We start from the raw sequence: 8,107 nt of genomic DNA on the forward strand, positions 1-8,107 counted from the left end.
GTTGAATCATGAAATATGTTAAGTGCCAAGAAAGTGATGAAATTGTCAAGGGAGCCACAGGAGAACCACGGTGATATAATGCTTCTACTATGATGTGAAAGAGGATTCTGCAAAGAAAGCTCATCAAAAGAAATCCAGAACAATCCATGCACAGTACTCCAGTGAGAACCAGTTAGCAATTGTGTATACAGCCCTTTGGCTGTAGGATTTGATCAACTATCAAACATAGTTTTGACTAAATTCCTGGCCTGATCCTTCATAAAAGTTCCAAACGTTTGCAGAGGTGGGTAAAATTACATTTTTGTGTTGTCTGGATAGAGCAAATGATTAACATCTCTCTTAATTTACAATGTTTGAATACTCACTAATCCTTAACTGCTCCAATGACCAGAGTGAAGTTGTATTCTGAAGGTTATGAGCTGGCGCAGTAGTCTCTATTCCACTGCAACTACTACACCAGCAACGGCAAATATTAGAACGGGGGATTCAAATATTTCAATGTTTATTAGTCATCATTTTGCTGGTAATTTCTGATTGCGATTAAAACAAGCCACATGTACTATGTGAATTTGTTTCCATTCTTTTGCTGGAGTAATTCGGGTTAACAAAAAATGCTATGTTGCAGCTGAACTGGCTTTAAATGTATCCAGAGTTAATTGTCCTTCTTTCAATTCAAAGGCCAACAGGATATTTAAGCTTTTGGCTGGAGAAACAGGGAATAGTGAGGTCTATGAAATGAAGCGCAGAGAATGGGAAGGGGGATGGATGGAAGTGAGCCAGAAGTGAGTACTAAGAGTACAAATTCCTTTCGTGACTGTACAAATTGATGTTAGGTGGCAGTTTTCCGATGCAAATACCTAGACTCTGAGGGTTAAATTATGAGATATGATTGCAACAAATGGGATTGTATTCTTTGGACTTAAATGTATTCTAAAATAAAGAGACAATTTGTTTGATGTTAAGAGTTTCATCTGGTTAGGAATCCTTAAAGATAGAATCTTAAGATTTAAGAACTAATTTTTCAGAAGTTAAGAAACATTTTTAAACACATGATGGAAGAGATCTGACATGCTCACTTCTTGCTGCCTTTGGGAAGGAGGGTTAGGAGCCTTAGATCCCATACCACCTGCAATGTTTTGTAACTTCAAAACATAAGACTAATTGAAAGAAAAACACGGGTGCCAGGGACAGCACATGTACGTTTAGTTTTACTTTAGCAGAGCGCTCATACTATGTGGTGATGTTTGCCATTTATTTACTTTTACCTATAACACATAAACAACAAAGAACACTTAATTGAACAATGTACTTACAAATATTGCTCAAATATTACTGAATACACAACACTACTCCCTGCTTTGCTATAAACTTCAACTCAATATGGAGTGCATCTCATTTTGTATACATATTTACAATATACTATATAATACAACTACTACATAGACATCCACCCCATAGTAAATTCTAAATGGTCTCATTCAGAACTAAAGATTTAATCACTTTGGAAGATTTTTGACTCTTGTGGGATAATGTCTTTCCTGGCGGGGGTGGGAGGGGTCACTGCTTTGCAGGTGAGACTCGAGGCTCTGGGTCTCCTCCATGGTGACTGGAGGAGTTGACTCTGGGACTGCAGGAAGTGGTCCTCACAGATCTGGACACCTTTCCTCTCTAACGATCGACTCTGCTTTCCTCAACTGATCGATATAGCATCTCCAGACAACATCAGACACAATTTCCACTGTGTAGGAGAGTGGTCCAGTTCTGTCCTTAATTTTTCCAAGTACCCACTTTCGATCACCTGTGTAGTCCCTCGCCACAATGGCTGGACCAGGAACAAAACATCAAATTGCCTTGTTTGAGGAACCCCTCAATTTGCGCCATCTATTTTTCCTGCATACTCCTGAGATTGTGTTTAAGGAAATCTAAGCATGAGTGCCAGGGAAGTCCCAGGAACAGCATAGCTTGTGAGTTATTGGTTGTGGAATGTGCTACATTGTGGTATGCACCAATGAAACTGGTGAGCTTCTGATTCGGCGTTAGTGCAGTGTGCTCTGCTGAAGTTGCTCACAGTGTGCTATTTAGCACCTGACAAACCTTTCCTCCAATCCATGTGTAGCTGAGTGATCTGGTGCAGAAGTAATGTGTCTTATTCCATTCATTTTCAGGAATGATTTGCTCCATTGTCACTGACTAACTGTTCTGGAACACCAGTCCATGAAATAGACTTCTCAACACATCCACAGTAAGCGCATCTGTAGTGGAGACTACTGGGAACACCTCTTGGCACTCTGTATCTGAACCCACTACTGTACTAACAAGAAATTTGCACCCATGAATAGTCCAGCAAAATCCACATGAATCCTCTGACAGGGCTGTGGTGAACTACATATACCTGTCTGGACACGCCCCCTGCTGACTGCTCCTGTATAAAGGCGATCAAGGCCTGAGCCCAGCCTCTCAGTCTCCAGGATGTAGTGTGGTGGTCACTCATTGTTTGTTCCTTCTTCCAGTCAATAAAAGCCGATATCTCGCCTTACGTCTCAGAGTGAGTTATTGATGGTGCATCAAGGGCAATACAGGCCATTCTCAGGGATGGAAAAGCACTGCTCTTGGCATCTTCTGGACGTCTCGGCTTCCTGAATAGCACATGGCAAGCTGCTCTAACCCAGGACGTTCAAAAATAGCCTTGAGCCATTTTGACTGTGCCAAGATGCTCAGCATGTAGCTCTCAGGTTGGAACCAATCCCCTCGTAAGGCAATCCATGGCATGGTCAAGCATGGTAAAACGAGGGAACTGGAATTTCTGCTGTGCATTCCAGCCATTTAGTACATTCTGTAGCCCTGAGACAGTGTGGGGTCTCTTCTGGTTTCCCTTTGGATCATCTCTGCCAAGATGTGAAAACTTTAATTTGCATTAGGGAGAATGCAACAAGAGGGGTGTCCTCTTCTGTAATTGTTTTTAGATATTTCCTTTTCCAATGGTAAACTGTTCAGTCCATCAGTGTTTCCATGATTATTGTCCTCTTGAATTTGATCTTATAATTGTGTCCTCCAAGAAACAGAGTTCATCTCTGCATTCAACCTACTGCTTAGTGGAATGCCCTTCTGTGGATTGAAAATGGACACTGATCAGTAATGAGGATAAACTCTCTCCCATACAAGTACTGGTTGAAATGTTTTGCACTCCAAACCAGATTCAAGGTCTCTCTGTCAATCTGTGCAAAATTTTTCTCTGCTGCAGTAAGGGAATGTGATGCAAAGGCTATGAAGAGTTCACTTCCATCACTCAGAACACGTGATATGACTGCACCTAGACCATAAATCAGAGGCAGGATTCACTGGATGGTGTGGATTGTAATGTGTGGGTATGGTGTCTGATATGACCACTTCCTTAGTCTTCTGGAAAGCCACCGCACACTGCTCTGTCCATTGCAATTTCTTCCCAATCTGTAGTAATGGGATAGAGCACAGTGGCCAGGTTTGACAGGAACCTGTTATAGCAATTGACAAATCAAAAAAAGACTGCAACTGTGACACAAGCTTTGGACATGGGGCATCCAACACCACCTGAATTTTCTCAACACCCCTGTGTAATTCTTGTGTGTCAATAGTGTGACCACAATAAATGATGCTTGGTCTAAAGAATTCACACTTGTTGCATCTTGATCTGAGCCCATAATCTTATCTTTTTAACACTAATTTGAGATTTTGGAGATGTTCCTTGACATCCTCACCAGTTTTTAATAACACTGAATGCCTGAGCAGCCTTGCAACGCCTGGTCCATAGCTTTCTGCCAGAGTGCAGACACAGATTCTTCTCCAAAAATAAGCCTATTGTGGTGATAAAACACTTTGTAAGCGTTTATGGAGAGAAACACTTGAACTCTTCTTCCATCTCCATCTGTAGGTAAGTTTCAGCTCAGTTTACTTTGCTGAAGTGCTTTCCTCCAGAAAGGTTTGCAAAGATATCTTCTAACCTGGGCAGAAGATACTTATCTACTTTCAGTACTGGGTTGATAGTGTGTTTAAAATCACCACAGATCCATTCTTTTTGGATACTGGGACCATTGACATTGCCCATGGGCTTCACTCAACCTTGGAAAGAATTCCTTTAGCCTTCATGCAGTCTAGTGCTTTATCATGGATGGTATAAGGAACCAATGGGTTTTGTAAAACTTGGGTATGACATTTCATTTAACAATATTTTACCCTTGATATGTTTGGGTTTTCCAATGCCATCCTGGAACAGTTGTGGCATCTTCCAGTATATTTCTTAATTTGCTTCCAATTCACTCTTATTGCCTGGGATGTGACATGCACATGGTGGATAGATCTCCAATTAAATTGTAGTTGTCTCAGCCAATTATAGCCCCACAATGCTGGCACTCCTGTTTTTACTCTGTACAAGTCCAATGTGGCTTCTTGTTGTGTTACACTGATACAAATGTCATTCCCACAGGAGTTAATTTTTTTTCTCCACTATAATTTCTTAGTTGGATATCAACAGGCTTCAGTTAAGTATCTTTGAAAGGCCATTCAAAGTCATTCTGACTGAAACAGCCAAGCCAATGTCCAATTCCATTTTAATTAATTTGTCGTTCACTTCTGGTGTAAGCCATATTGCTTGTCTCTTGTTAATTTTCACATTGTAAATCTCAAGGCTACATACACATTTATGTATCACTCTTATCATTATCGTATTTTTTCAACAATAGCATATAGATTACTGCTCTTTTTGACATTTTATCTTTTTCTCTCCCTGTGAGGTGCATTTACTTTTGTCTGCCTGACACGCTCTTTGTGTGCGTCCTACTTCATTGCATTTTCTGCAATTTTCACCTCTAATCCTGCTTTGGTCTGGTGTACAGTATATGAGCCCCTTCCACAATGGTGTACACAATTTGTTTGGTTAACTGCTGTAAACTGTGTTCTTTTAAATGTGAGTTGTGCTTCAGTTAGCAGCTAATTTTGAATGCTTTCTTGTAACATTCCAGAAACTAAACAATCTCTCTGCATCACTGAATTGACAATGCTCAGACTTTAATTCGGCCACATAAGCTGAAATGGACTCCTCTTTCTTTTGATTCTGCTTTGAATCCTAAAGCATTCTGCAGACAATAATGGTTTCGGTTCTAAATGCTCTTGCATTATTTTCATGATATTAGCAAAGCTCATGCCAGCTGGTTTGGTGGAGCAGTCAAATCTCTAAGCAAACTGTGTGCTTTTTCACTATTGCAGTTAGCAAAACTGGAGCTCATTTTTCATTGGCTATTTCATTTGCTTTAAAATGCTGCACAGTTTGTTCAGTATACATCAGCCAGTTACCTTTTGTGCCATTGAACATGTCTCTTTCTGATGTAGCCAGCCATTTATGCTTTTTTAAATTTGTAATTAGAAACATAGAACCACAGAAAACCTACAGCACAATACAGGCCCTTTGGCCCACAAAGTTGTGCCGAACATGTCCCTACCTTAGAAATTACTAAGCTTACCCATAGCCCTCTATTTTTCTAAGCTCCATGTACCTATCCAAAAGTCTCTTAAAAGACCCTACCATATCTGCCTCCACCACCATTGCCAGCAGCCCATTCCATGAACTCACCACTCTCTGAGTAAAAAACTTATCCCTGACATCTCCTCTGTACCGACTCCCCAGCATCTTGAACCTGTGCCCTCTTGTGGAAACCATTTCAGCCCTGGGGAAAAAGCCTCTGACAATCCACACGATCAATGCCTCTCATCATCTTGTACACCTCTATCAGGTCACCTCTCATCCTCCACCGCTCCAAGGAGTGAAGGCTGAGTTCACTCAACCTGTTTTCATAAGGCATGCTCCCCAATCCAGGCAACATCCTGGTGAACCTCCTCTGCACCCTTTCTATAGTTTCCACATCCTTGCTTTGGTGAGGGACCAGAAATGAACACAATACTCCAAGTGGAGTTTGACCAGGGTCCTATAGAGCTGCACCATTACCTCGCGGCTCCTAAATTCAATTCCACGATTGATGAAGGCCAATGCACCGTACGCCGCCTTAACCACTGAGTCAACCTGCTTTGAGCGTCCTATGGACTCAGATCCCAAGTTCCCTCTGATCCTCCACACTGCCAAGAGTCTTACCGTTAATACTATATTCTGCCATCATATTTGACCTACCAAAATGAACCACCTCACACTTAACTGGGTTGAACTCCATCTGCCACTTCGCAGCCCAGTTTTGCATCCTATCAATGTCCTGCTGTAACCTCTGACAGCCCTCCACACTATCCACAACACCCCTAACCTTTGTGTTATCTGCAAACTTACTAACCCATCCCTCCACTTCCTCATCCAGGTCATTTATAAAAATCACGAAGAGTCAGGGTCCCAGAACAGATCCTCGAGGCACTCCACTGCTCACCGTGATTGATTGGTCTGTATGGCCGAAAGTTGCTCCTATGTCTTATGCTCTTGTATTTTAAAAATATAAAACAAAGCTATTGGATGTTGGTGGAAAGCAATTTTAATGATTTGAGTCTGGCATGATCTCATTGGGTGTGGGTTAAGTCTGTGTGTGTGGTGTGTTTTAAATGCTCTGTGTTCTGCAGTTTGGTGCAGAGGAACCCATTATTAGTCACTACCATTTGCTAATCACTTTGCCATCAGTGATGGACATTATTTTTTATATATTTAAATAGCCTTTGTTCACTGTTTTTAAATTTTTATTTGGTCTGCTGGTAGTCTCCCTTTTTGAATCAACTGTTTCCTGAGGAAAATTGTCTTTACCTGGGGTACAATAGTCCAATTGCTATGAAACACAAACCTAACCCATATCCATCTCACTGATGTAGTACTGTCATTAACCCTTGGGGAATTATTAATGGAAACTAGACAGGAAAACCACAAACAGAGAAAGTCTGCAGATGCTGGAAAATCGAGCAACACACACAAAATGCTGGAGGAACTCGGCAGGCCAGGCAGCATCTATTGGGGGGGGGGGGGGGAGTACAGTTGAAGTTTTAGGCCAAAATCCCTTGGCAGGACTGGAGAAGAAAAGTTAAGGAGTAGATTTGAAAGGTAGTGGGTGGGGAGAGAGAAATACCAAGCGAAAAGTGAAACTTGTAGGGGAAGTGATGAAGCAAAGAGCTAGGAAGTTGATTGGTGAAAGAGAGAAGGCCATGGATGAAGGGGGGGGGGGGGGGTGAGGAGTACCAGAGGGAGGCGATTGTCAAGCGAGGAAATAACATGAGAGAGGGACAATGGGATGGGAAATGGTGAAGGGGGGGAGTGGTGGGCTTATTACTGAAAGTTCGAGAAATCGACATTCATGCCATCAGGTTGGAGGCTACCCAGATGGAATGTAAGGTCTTGTTCCTCCAGCCTAATTGTGGCCTCATCACGACAGTGGAGGAGGCCAAGGATGGATATATCGGAATGGGAAGTGGAATTAAAATGGGTGGCCACTGGGAGATTCCGCTTCTGGTAGATGGAGCATAGATGCTCGGTGAGGCAGTCTCCCAATCTACATCAGGACTCACCAATATAAAAGAGGCCACACTGGGAGGACCGAACACAATATATGACCCCAACAGATTCACAGGTGAAATGTTGCCTCAATTGGAAGGACTGTTCAGGGCCCTGAGTGGTAGTGAAGGAGGAGGTGTAGGGGCAGGTGAAGCACTTATTCTGCTTGCAAGTGCCAGGAGGGAGATCAGTGGGGAGGGGCGAATGGACAAGGGAGTCGCGTAGGGAGCAATCCCTGTGCAAAGTTGGTAGGAGGAGGAAATGAAAGATGTGTTTGGTGGTGGGATCTACTTGGAGGTGGCAGAATTTTCGGAGAATTATGTGTTCGACATGGAGGCTGGTGGGGTGGTAGGTGAGGACAAGAGGAACCCTACCCCTGGTTGTGTGGCGGCGGGACGTGCATGAAATGGAAAAGATGTGGTTGAGGGCAGTGTTGATGATGGAGGAAGATAAGCCCCTTTCTTTGAAAAAGGAGGACATTTCATTCATTCTAGAATGGAAAAACCTCATCCTGAGAGGAGATGTGACAGAGACGGGGAAATTGAGAGAAGGGGATGGCATGTTTTACAAATAGCAGGGTGGGGTGAGGTATAGTCAAGGTAGCTG

Source organism: Hypanus sabinus, chromosome 4, assembly GCF_030144855.1.
Source record: "Hypanus sabinus isolate sHypSab1 chromosome 4, sHypSab1.hap1, whole genome shotgun sequence".
NCBI classification, from domain to species: Eukaryota; Metazoa; Chordata; class Chondrichthyes; order Myliobatiformes; family Dasyatidae; genus Hypanus; species Hypanus sabinus.